The sequence below is a fragment of the Mustela nigripes genome, chromosome 6 (assembly GCF_022355385.1).
Source record: "Mustela nigripes isolate SB6536 chromosome 6, MUSNIG.SB6536, whole genome shotgun sequence".
Lineage (NCBI taxonomy): Eukaryota > Metazoa > Chordata > Mammalia > Carnivora > Mustelidae > Mustela > Mustela nigripes.
In genome coordinates, this window is record NC_081562.1 from 52,365,115 (window position 1) to 52,378,102 (window position 12,988).

The 12,988-nt window shown below is 43.7% G+C and overlaps 1 protein-coding gene across 1 annotated transcript in view; it reads left to right on the plus strand.

Moving 5' to 3' along the window:
* The first annotated feature begins 5,434 nt into the window (after positions 1–5,434).
* RIMKLB (ribosomal modification protein rimK like family member B) overlaps positions 5,435–12,988 on the plus strand; it is an 86,513-nt gene continuing 78,959 nt past the window's right edge. Inside the window, exon 1 of the mRNA XM_059402558.1 lies at positions 5,435–6,442. The gene's annotated coding sequence lies outside the window, so the exon portion shown is untranslated. The remainder of the gene's footprint in view (positions 6,443–12,988) is intronic.

Consider the following 12,988-nt stretch of genomic DNA (forward strand, 5'->3'; position numbering starts at 1 on the left):
CCAGGAGTTTTAAAGACTTTGTATTTGTTCTTATTCATTGAGACTGAGGGGCTACGCTGGTAAAAATGTCTCCACTTTGGAGGGAATAAATTTGAATTACAGAAATGCAAATCTGAGGGATTGTTGAGCTGCTGTGCATTTACTAGGGTGTAAGTTTCATTCCGTGTGAGCTCCTTAAGTCTACATTGTCTGTCTCCCTGAGGAGCTACATTAGAGGAGAATACAGGTAGACAGAGCAGATCATGTTCGCAGAGTATAGATTAGAAAAGGAAAAAAAGTAACAAAGAGAAGGAAGGGAGGAAAAGAGAGGAAGGATGGAAGCTAGTTAGTTGGGAGGAAGGCAGAGCAATGGACATAATCAGAAATAAGGAAATAGCACCTTTGGTTCCTCCAAAGGACAGATACGTGCCCATCTCTGAGATATGTGGGTTCTGGCCAGCCTCTAGAACAGAGCTGAGTACCAGATTGAGCTCTTCCTCATCTGCCTGGCTGAGAACTTGCTCTTCGCCCATCTGCTCTGCAGTGAGAGTGCAGATCCTGGAAAAACAGATGTGATTCTAGTCTGATGAGAGGGAGAGAAAAGGCAGGGAGGTGGGGGTGGGGAAAGAAACAAAAAAAGCCAGATGTGAAGCAGAACTAAGGCTGGACATATAATAGCGAGCTTAGAGCAACAATCATGTTTTCCATGAAGCTCAGACAGATGGACAAACTGAACTCGGGCCAGTCATTTGGCAGGGACAGCAATGACCTCAACGTGTTGGCCCAACTTGACACCATAGCATAGGAAAACCTCCCCAGGCAATAGGAGGGGGTGCTCTCCTGGGGTCATAGGAGGGAGTCTGGAGTTGGGGCAGTGAAAATGGAACAGAATGTTCATAGTATAAGGCACAGGGAGAGGGCAGGCAGCAGCGGCTTAGAAGGAAAGTAGAGGAAATCCAGTAAACACGGAGTGGGGGAAAGTAGAGACCATCATCATCTGTTCATGCTGGGCTTATGGGCATTCAAGAACACAGTTCGTTTTAAAGTAGTCTGATGAATTTTTTTTTTCTTCCTTGAGGTTGTGGTGGCCCCTTTCCTCTTGCATTGTTCCCCTTCTGTTTTCAGAGCCTAGGCTTAGAACCTCGGGTTTGGAGAACCTCAGAGTTCCTTTTCTCAAGGTGATTTGGTGAGCCTCTTTTCTATTCCGATATCAGTTTATCATTGAAGTACACGGCGTCGCGATCGTCACCAATAGTCAAAAATAAGCATCGGCCATTCAGAGCCCCGAGGCTATAATTTTCTGAGGTTCTCACTGACACTGGGGAAGGACTTCTGGGGTAGCAGTCTGTGCTGCTATCTAACACAGGCTGATCTCTGGGGGTGGAGAGCAGGTTCTCCAGCAGCAGGAAGGTGCACCAAGATACTGACCAGCAGGTGCAGAAGCCACTCCATGCTGGCAAGGAAACGTTTGGGTTACCTAGGAAAAGTGTTGTTTTCCAAAAGGGTGTCCAGTTCATGGGTAAAGTGCAAGGAAACAGAAGGGAGGCAGACATGCAAGACAGCACGGCACGCTGACTCTCTTCTTCTGTTTATTGGTCTGTAAAGAATGCACCCATTAACCGAAGGCCTCTGGGCAAATGTACAGAAACGTTATTACTACAGTCTGCTCTAGCTAAATTAAATCCAGGGCCTAATGCGGGGGGGGGGGGGGATTTCCATAAAAGGAAGGCAAGAAGGGAGGAGAATTATACGAGGTGGGAAAGGAGAAAAGGCAGAGAGCTGTGTGTGGAGAGAAATGAAGCAATAAACTAGTAACAGCCAAACTTGAAAAGATGGACTCAGTGTAGGAGTCAGACGCTAGCAAACATATGTCGTCAGACAACATCCCACTTCCCAGGAGCCCAGACTAACTGTAACTCACTTCGTGCCTCTGTGCTTTGGACTTTGTGTTCCATCCTTTCTGACACAAGACTTCCTTTCTGACACCAGTAAATAAATGCTCATAGGTACTTCAAAACCCAGGTTAGATGCTCTCTCTTCCCACAAATCTTTCCTGGTCTCCTCTGCTTCTGAAGAATTTTTGTTTTGTTTTGTTTTTATTTTTGTTTTTTGTTTGCTTTTTAAGGATGTTACTTATTTGAGAGAAAGAGAGAGGGAGAACATGAGTGGCGGGGCGGGGCTGAGGGGTAGCTGCAGAAGGAGAAGAAGAAGCAGGCCCACTGAAGAGGGATCCCAGAGTGGGACTTGATCCCAGGACCCTGGGATCACAGACTGAGCCCATGGCAGATGCTCAACCAATTGAGTCACCCGGGTGCCCCGTTTTTTGTTTTAAAGTATGCTCTACTCCCAGCATGGGCTTGAACTCCCCTCCCTGAGATTGAGAGTCACATGCTCTACTGACTGAGCCAGCCAGGTGCCCCTGCTTCCAAAGAGCTTATCATTCTCTCTATTGAGCTACCTCTTTATTTTTATAATCATGTCATCAACTCTGTTGTATTCTTTCATTTGCATGTTTCTATTCCCGATTAGACCATGTTCCTTGATTGCAGAGGCTAGGTCTTACTCATCTCTGGCTGATATTATGATTAGCACTGAAAAGTCAAAATTTGGCCATTTGAATTGAGTTGAGATGATGACTTAAAATTGTAACTTGCGATTTCCACGTAGAGACTTTCAAAAACTGGGGTGCCTGAGTGGCTCGGCAGTTAGGCATCTGTCTTCGGCTCAGGTCATGATCCCAGCGTCCTGGGATGGAGCCCCTCATCGGGCTCCCTGCTCCCCTGGGAGTCTGCTTCTCCCTTTCCTTCTGCCCCGACCCCTGTTCATGCTCTCCCTTTCTCTCTCTCAAATAAACCTTTAACAAAAATTTCAAAAACTGAGTCAAGTGTAAAGAAGGAGAGAGGATAGAATTCTAGAGAAGAAAGTATTTTGAGTATACACAAGGAGGAGAGCAAGTAAAACAAATAGTCAATGTAGTGAAGTGATCAGAAGGGAATTAGAGCAAAAGGAAATAGCCCCAGGAATTGGGCAACAGTTAGTCTAGAAACAAAGGAATCTTGGCAGGAAGGCTGTAAAGTCAGTGCATGTGATACATGTGATTTATATCTACAGTGATTAGTATTTGGGTCCCATCACTTTGGTTTGGGTGAGTCTGTTGGCCCTGGTGGTCTTGCATCATACCCCCGCACTCTCTTGACGACACAAATGTAAAATGAGGAAAGATGCTCGATCCAGGTTCAGGATTCTAAGTTTCCTGAAACCCACAACAACAAAATTTATAAATAACTGTGTCTATAAACAAGCAAAATAGGACAAATACTAGATGTTCACACTGAGCAGGAAATCTCCATCTCCCTGTTCTACGCATCAGAAAACAAGCAAAACAGAAAGTGTGTACTTTGCAGATACGGGGAAAGAAACGGGAACGTTCAGGGTATAAAATAACAATAGCTCATAAGTTTGATAGATTTATACGATACATATTTATGTTTTTAGAGATTATATGTGCTAGGCAGCCTGCAGGATCTACCCCCCACCCATGCCCCCGCCTCGGGATCCCCACCTCCTGTGCTTTATGACCTTGAGTGTGGGCTGGATTTTGGGACCACTAACAAATGCGATGCCGCAAAGGCATGGCGTGTACCTTCCCACATGATATTACAAAGACTGGCTTCTAGCGTTAGTGCTCTCTTTTGATCTCTTGCTTGCTGTTGCTCTGAACAAAGCCAGCTGCCGTGCTGTGAGCTGTTCTATAGTAATGCTCATGCAAGAGAAAGCATGTGTCTTAGTCAACAACAGTCATCCACCTCAGGACCACAAAAAGCCACGTGAATGACCTTGGAAGTAGATCTTCCCTCAGTTGGACCTTGAAGACTGCAGGTCCAGCCAATATCTCGGCGATAGCCTTGTGAGACCCTGAGCCAGAGGTACATGGCTAAGCTGCACTTGCATTCCTAATCAACATAAACTTGGGGAAAATAAATTTTTGGTGCTTTAAGCTGCTAAATAGATAAGGAATATGTCCTATCCTATAATCATAACCATTTCATTTATTATATAAATAAATAACAGATTTCTAACTGTATATAGTATATAATAATGTCTTATAATATTGATACACTTATATGGAAGACAAAATTAGCTATTATTATGTGTTAGCTATTAATATAGACTAGTTAATAGTAATGACTAATTTTTATGGAACATTGACCATATGGAAGACACCATGTTAAAAATATGATTATGCTCCTTTTGAAATTAGCACATTTATAGGAAAGCATAGAGAAAAGAGAGATGAAAGGAAACAACAGGTAATGGAGAGGGGAGAGAAGAGAAGGGAAATACACACACAGTAAGACACAAGAAAAGGAGAAAGAAACAAGATGGAAGAGATAGAACTCATGGGGAAATCACAGAACGATCCTTTAATATCCACTATGAGTTTATATAATTTAGTGGTACAATTTACTTGAAATGTAGGCCATAAAAAAAGAACCAGGTTTGCCTGGGTGGCTCAGTGGGTTAAAGGCTCTGCCTTCGGCTCAGATCACGATCCCAGGGTCCTGGGACGGAGGCCTGCACTGCATCACTGCATTGGGCTTTCTGCTCAGCAGGAAGCCTGCTTCCCTTCGTCTCTCTCTGCCTGCCTCTCTGCCTACTTGTGATCTCTGTCTGTCAAATAAATAAAATCTTAAAAAAAAAGAATCAAACAATTTGAGGCACCTGCCTGGCTCAGTCTGATGCTTGATCTCTGGGTTGTGAGTTCAAGCCCTATGCTGAGTGTGTGTGTAGATTACTTTAAAATGTTAGGGGCTCCTGAGTGGCTCAGTCATTTAAGCCTCTGCCTTTGGATCAGGTCGTGATCGCCTACTCCTGGGATCTAGCCTGTGTCAGGCTCCCTGCTCAGTGGGGAGTCTCTCTCTCCCTCTCTTTCTTTCAAATAAATAAAATCTTAAGAAAATTTTTAAAAAAGAATAAAATGTTAGAAAAAAATCCAAACAATTAGAAAATCTGTTTTGCAAGAAAGAACTAAAAGAATTTAAGTAATTTGCCTGGAGGAAAAAACCTGAAAAAGGAACTTAAATTTTTAAATGTGCTATTGAAGATTTTTGTAAATTTAAATGTACCGCTTCCACAAATAAAAGGACACTGTAAAAATGAATTTATTTTGGTGTTTAGTTTATATATTGGAGTGAGTTCCTGCATAAATGACTATGAGTAATTAAAATAAACCTACTCACTTTGCTTGGGTAGTTCAGTCAGTGGATTTGTATTACTTTATTTATTTATTTATTTTTATTTTATTTATTAATTTATTTATTTGAGAGAGAGAGAGTGCTCGAGCCTGAGCAGATGTGAGCAGGGAAGGAGCAGAGGGAGAGAAGAGAATCCCAAGCCATCTCTGCCCTGAGCTTCACATAGGGCTCCATTTCACTGCCCTGAGATCATGACCTGAGCCCAACCAAGAGTTGGTGGCTTAACGGAGCCACCCAGGTGCTCCAAGTGTGAGACTCTTGATGTTGGGGTTGCAAGCTTGAGCCCCAATTTAGGTGTAGAGATTACTGAAACAAAACAAAAACTTTCATAAATAAATAATATAGAATATTTATTCAACAAACAGGTAAAACTTCCTACACTCCCGCCATTCTTTTATAGACATTTGAAATAGAGTAGAAATAAAGTGGGCAATATTTTGCCATTATTTTGCTTACATTTCTTAAGGCAAGCTATGGTAATTCTTTCTTTGCTGATAGACTTCTTTAGTGACTTAACCTTGATCTATTTCTAGAAACAATGATGGACTGGATGGTCATTAAAGTTGGAACTCCTCATAAGTAGGCTCCACACCCAATGTGGGGCTTGAACTCAACAACCCTGAGATCCAGAGCGGCAGGCGCTATGACTGAGCCAGCCAGCTGGCCTGTAATTCTTCTGGCAGAAGAGGGAAGGGGGCTCTTAGAGCTGTCTGGAAGATGGTGATAGGCAGGAGGGCAGTACCACACATTCGAACACTGCATTCCGATTGGTTATCATGAACAGTTGGTATCTTTCCACTTGAAGATTTTCTCCCCAGTTCCCTTAGTAGTGCTCTTTAACAAAACATGTATTCTTTTCCCGGAGTGGTGTGTGCTGCTTGCTGCCCACAGGAATCCACGACGCGGTCGCGGGCCATGGTTCTCCATGCCGTGTTGACTCATTTGGGTTTCGACAGCATAGCCACGGGTTGAGATAGAGCATTCCAAGACACAAAGGACGAGGCAGAGGTCTCTCAAGGTTCAGCCTCAGAGGTTACCCAGCATCCCTCTTCCACGTTCTATTGGTCGAAACAAGTCTCGAGCGTCAGTTCCAATTTTGGGGGAGGAGCAACAGACTCCCTCTTCCTGGGAGGAGTGGCAGAAAATGCGTAGCCATCTTCATTTACCTCGTGTTTCTGAGGTTGCAGCGAATCTTCTCAACAGCCTAGGTAAGTGCCTTAGGGGCGACATTTGTATTTTGCGCTTTCCTGGAGACCTCCTTCACTTCTCTAAACAATGCAAAGGACAACTTCGCTCTCATTTTCTTGTTTTCTGCACTGTTGACCCGTCCTCCTGGTTGAAATATCCCCTTCCCTGGGCATCTCTGACCCTTCATCCCTTTTTCTCTCTTTGCCTTGGCCAGTGTCCTTTCACATTACTTTTTCTTCTGTTCACACTTAAATGCTGGTAGTTGTCAAGGTGCTTGCCCGGGTCCTTCCTCGTCATTATACTTGATCTCTCAGTCACATTCACTCCCGTGTCTGTGTTTTCCCTCTACAGACTTAGGCTCCCAGATCCACACCTTACTCTAACCCACATCTGTCCCCTGAGCTCCACATCTGTGAGTCCAACAGCACGTCTCTATTGGCATGATGGTCCCACAGGCACACTGAGTCAGTCAGACTTCCCCTGACAGGAGAGAAAGCTAAAGAGCAGAGCAGACTCTGGCTGAGCTTTCAGGAGTGACTACCAGGAGACTCTAGTGCCCCTCACAGCATCACAAGGGTACCTTCTAGACTGAGAGCTCACCACTCCGGCTCTAGAACCACCCTGGCTCTGCCTCACTTATGTTGGTTTTGACCCCAAGTCTCCTAGTGCACATGGTTGCTGGAACTAAGTAACATCCTAGCTTCAGCTGTAGGAGAGTCTAGAGTGTGTGGTTTTTAGTTTTCTGCCGTGGAATGCAGGGAGGTACCCAAGAAGGAGGTTGAAATAAATGTTGACTAAGTTAAATCCTGATGGCTTGGTGTCTAAAGTGAAGTCATCTTCTTCCCCTTGTGGTCTCATCTCCATCCGCCTTAGGACTGTGCTGCCGATATCTGGCCAGCTACTGAATTGAAGTATGGCAAGTCAAGCTCAGGCTCCCCATTGCTCTTTCCCCTCAACCCTGAGTCCTCCTCACACACCCTTGGTCATCAAAATTCTACGGATCTTACTTCCTTCATCTTTATGATCCGTCCATTCTGTCCATTCTTGCCATCACCACTTGAGTTCAGCCCAACCATTGTTCCCAGTTCCAACATTTCTCCACTCTCGTTCCTAATAACACAAAGCACAAAGAGCCCTATTTCTAGCGCTGGTCAAATGAAGTCACTTTCTGGCTTAAAGACATCAAAGGTTCCTCATCCTTAGAGTATGGATGGAATTCTTAGTGTGTATACAGGGCTATTTATATTTTTTATCTCTCAGGGTGCCTGGGTGTCTCAGCCTGTTAAGCATCTGCCTTCGGCTCAGGTCCTGATCTCTGGGGTCCTGGGACTGAGTCCTGAGCTCAGTGAAGATACTCCCTGGGCCTCTGCCCTTCCCCGCTCCCGGCCCCTCCCCCCACTTGTGCTCTCTCTCAAATAAATAAATAAAATGTTTTTATCTCTCATCACCAGTGCTCCAGCCCACCCACTCCTTCGAGAATGTTTGCACCTTGCTTACCGCCTATACTGAATTACTTGCACTTTTTTTTTTTTTTAAGATTTTGTTTATTTATTTGACAGAGAGACACAGCAAGAGAGGAAACACAAGCAGAGTGAGTAGGAGTGGGAGAAGCCGGCTTCCCTTTGAGCAGGGAGCCCAGTGGGGGGGATCATGACCTGAGCAGGCAGACACTTAACAACTGAGCCACCCAGGCGCCCCTACTTGCACTTCTGAAAAGCTGCAGGTTCTCTCTTCTAAGCCATTGTATATGCTACATTCTCTTTGCCACACCTCCACCATAGGTAATTTCCCACAATTTTTATGTTCATCTGGCTAATTGCTACTCATCCTTTTCACCTCAGCTTAGGTAATATCTCCTTAAGATTGCTTTCAAGAGTGTCTCCACTACAATGAGTGGCTCAGTGTGGACAGATTGTTTACTGTTGTATACCCAAAACTGAGCGTAGAGACTCAATCTGTGCATCAGAAGTGGAGTGGAAAGGGGAGAAGCTGTAGTTCCTAAAACTGATCACAAGAGGGCAGCAAATAACTTCTTTAGGCCCGGCAGGCAGTTTTGCTGGTTTTTCTCGCAAAGCATTTGCTATTCCAACTGTCTATTGATATTCATGTATGATGACTCTTGAGCTATGCTTAATGAGATGGAAGATTTCTAATGACTCAGAACTGTACTTCATTTATATTCTGATTGGTATCTCAATGCCAGCCACTTCACTAAGTACTGGTAATTACAAAAAGATGAATCAGGGACACCTGGTTGGCTCAGTCCGTAGAGTATGTGACTCTTGATCTCAGGTTCATCAGTTGGAGCCCCATGTTGGGTGTATAAATTACTTAAAAAAAAAAAAAAAAGTTTTATCAGTCACAGTTCCTGCATTCAAGGAGTCAGTTTAGTGGGAAAGAGAAGTGATCCTGAACTTTAGTCCTTGACATACGAAGAACAAGTGACTTGATCCATTTTGATGATGGAGCAGTGAGAGGGCTTCCCTGGCTCGGTCCATTAAAGCATGTGACTCTTGATCACTACGTTTGTGGGTTCAAGTCTCCTTGGGCCTAGAACTTACTTTAAAAAAAAAAAAAAAAAGGAAATAGCAGAATGGTTAGTTATTGGGTGCAGATAAGGCAGAATCTCTTAAATGACTGAAATGTTTGAAGAGCAAGATCACCATGAACACAGCTAATTCTACCCAAAGTTATTCTCGGATGCCTGGAGAAGTTTAATCCATATTAAACCCACTGATTTTCTTTCTTTCTGTAACAGACTTAAGCAGTATTATGTTTGCAACAAAAATTAAGTGGAAAGTACAGAAAATTCCTCTATACGCTTTGCTCCCCACGCTCACATCCTCACCCACTGTTAGAGCCAAGCATTTGTTAACAACTGATTAAGGAAGCAGAGGGCAAAGCATAAATGGACACCCTGCAAACCGCTCCCCACCCAAGTCCGGGTGGGATCTATGTGACCTTCTTACAGGAATCTCCCAACTATTTTAATGTTAATACCTTGCTAGAGGTGAAAATAGCCTTACCTTGTCCTCTTTAGCATTATCCTATGGGTCATCTTTAGTTTATGGGCGCTCTTTTGGAACCACCCTTCTTACCTCCCCCAACTCCCAAGTATCTAATCAGTCCCCGCTAAACCCTGGGCCAGCAGCTCCTGCCCACCCAAGGGTCCTGTCCCCCTGCTTTAGTAAAACCATCATTTTGCACCAAAGTTGTCTCAAGAATTCTTTCTTGGTCATCAGCTCTGGACCTCACCCCGCCGAACCTCTCCTGTATTCTAAAGCCGGATCACTGACTCTTCATCAACACATCGCTATCACCCAAAGCCCAGAGTTTACCTTAAGGTTCATTTTTTCTGTTTTAAGTTCTGTGGTCATGACAACACCATTAGAGTATCATAGTGGTTCACTGCCCTAAAAGTGCTCTGCCTAGTTTTTTTAAAAGTAAGCTTTATGCTCAACACGGGACTTGAACTCATAACCCTGAGATCATGAGAAGCCTGTGAGTTCTGTTTCTAGATTAGTGGATTTTTGTTGTTGTTTTTGCATGTGGCGGTCCAGTTGTTCAGCATGATATGTTGGACTGTCTTTGATCCATTGTATAGCCTTTGCTCCTTTGCCAAAGATCAGCTGACTCTATGTGGGTCTATTTCTAAGTCCTCTGTTCTGTTACTTTGATGTATTTGTCTATTCCTTTGCCAATGCTACACTGTCTTGATTACCGTAGCTTTATACTAAGTTTTTTCAGATTTGTATATAAGTATTGGTTTTATTTGGTGCTGGGACATCGTAAGTAATATATATTCAGTCTTAACTCCTCACATACAGTTCTTAAAACTCTTGGCATCGATTCGTGTCTTTTTCTATGCTAATGAGGTGACTGGTGGTTGCCAGCTCAGGGCTCAAGGATGGAGAACCTTGGGATGGATTGCTGGTTGCCAGGAGAACAAACCACGTGGTTAGAGGGCTGGAACTTTTGAGTCCTACCTCCAGGGAAGCAGTAACTCCTCCTGGCCTTTGATGTAATGAAATCCATTTACCCCTTTGTAATGAAATCTCCATCAGCCGGATTTGAAGAGCTGCTGTTTGGGTGAACACATTCTGGGATAACATGGAAGTTCTTGAGGTGGTTTTGGAATATAGGTGAGGTTCGGTGGGGTGAGGTCTGGAGCCCACAACCAAGAAGGAATTCTTGGGATGCCTTTGGTGAGGAATGGTGATTTATTAAAGCATGGGGACAGACCCATGGGTAGAAAAAGCTGCTGCACCGGGGTCTTGAGGAGTGGAGTTGGGGGCAGTAAGGAAAGGGGAGGGTTCAAAAGAAATTTCATATGCTAAAGAGGATATACGTGCAAAATACCAGAGGCCTCGCCATTATCAAATTAAGGTGGTTTTCCCCTCTAGGAAGGTATTAACAATAAGATCAAGATCGATGGGAGATTCCTGGGAAAATGTCACACATGTCCCACCCAGCCGGGTGGGGGTTGCAGGGTATCTGCTTGTGCTGTGTTCAGCCAGCCTTCCGCTCCCTCATCACTCTGTGCACTCATTCCTCATACCTTATCTTATGCGACCTCATCATTGAGCTGCTCCTGAGTTGTACTCATTGTAATAAGTGGGCAGTAAGGAAAGCACTTCCTTGATTTCTGTGAGCCATTCTAGCAAATTATTGAACTCCAGGATGGACTCCTGATTTCTAGTTGTTAGAAGTACTGGAGGCAGGACGTCAGTTGATAGATGGGAGTCATCGGTGGGACTGAGCCTCTGACTTGTGGAATCTGACCTTAACTCCAGGTAGCTGGTGTCGAATTTAACTGTGGGATACCCACTTGGAGTTTGACAATTGATTAATGAATTAAATAACCCTACACATTTGGCAGAACTTCTGTGAATAGAGAAGAAATGGCTTTTCCTTTCAGGTTATCATTAATGTTAAATTTTTTAGATTTATTTGTTTATTTGAGAGCCCAAGAGCAGGGTGAGGGGCAGAGGGAGAGAGAAAGGATCTCAAGCAGATTCCACATTGAGTGAAGAGCCCAGCTCAGGGTCCATCTCACGACCCTGAGTTCATGACCTGAGCCCAAAACAGAAGGTAGATTCCCAACCTGCTGGGCCACCCAGGCACCCCATAAATTGTATTTTTTAAATTTCAAATTCCAGTTGTTCATTACTGGTATATGAAAAAAAAGAGTATTTTATTATTTGTATTCTGCAACCTTGCTATGATCCCTATTAGTTCCAGGAGGGTTTTTTTGTTCAATTCCTCGACATTTTCTACGTAGATGATTGAGTCATATGCAAATAAAGACAATTTTATTTCTTCATTCTCAATGCATACACCTCTTTGCTGTTCTTGTTTTACTGCAATAGCTAGACTTCAATAATGTTGAAAGCAGTGATGAGAGGAGATAACCTTGCCTTGTTTATGATCCTAGTGGGAAACTGTCTCGTATCTCACTATTAAGCATGATGTTAGCTAACGGTTTCTACAGCTCTGGTTTGCCGCAGGACAATGGGATCCTCAGTGGAGACTGAGTAGTTCCCCATTACCTAGGGATGCAAAGTAACTCATCCATCCTGTGCAATGTCCCATTGCAAATTTTAGGAGATAATTCCTTTCTCAGGCATGATGAGGTTTGGTGTTCTCAGGGGCATAACCCCTTGATCCATGGTGAGTTTCTTGTACCTTCCATACCTTGACAGTATTGGGTGCCTTGATGGGGTCCCCAGTCTGGCATATGAGCATATGAGGCAACAGGCCTTGGGGCCCCTGGGTGGCTCAGTGGGTTAAGCCTCTGCCTTCGGCTCAGGTCATGATCCCAGGGTCCTGGGATCGAGTCCCGCTTCGGGCTCTCTGCTCAGCGGGAAGTCTGCTTCCTCCTCTCTCTCTCTCCTCTTTCTCTCTGCCTACCTCTCTGCCTACTTGTGATCTCTCTCTGTCAAATAAATAAATAAATTCTTTAAAAAAAATTATGGGTCAACAGGACTTACAGGTTGACCATTCAAATGTATTAATGTTTAGGACAGGGGTCCTTGACTGGTTCAGTTAATAGAGCATGATTTGGGGACTGGAGATCAAGCCCCATGTTGGGTATAGAGAGATGACTGTAAATAAAATAAAAATTACATAGTTGTGAAAACCCAGTTTTTCTGAGAGAAGACTCCTTTTTTTTTAAGTGATCAAAGACCTGATAAAGACAAAACACAGAATCTTTGTTTTTTTTGGCAGATTACATTGAAGTTTTATGTATTCAGATAAATAAAAACCTTTGTTTACAATTTAAGAGCAAACCAAAAATCTAAGAAAATGTATTTAACAGAAAGGAAGCAAAATTTTAATTATGCAGTAGTGTACTTTTGATATTAAAACTGTCCTTTTCTTTTTTAACTTTAAGTACGTTCTGATCTTAGCTTGACTACACGTAAAATTCTTTAATGTTCTTTTCCCACAAACTTTCTCAATTTTCTTTATCCATTCAGGGGTGCCTGGGTGGCCCAGTCAGTCAAGTGTCTGCATTCTGCTCAGGTCATGATCCCAGGGTTCTGGGATCAAGCCCCAAGTCAGGG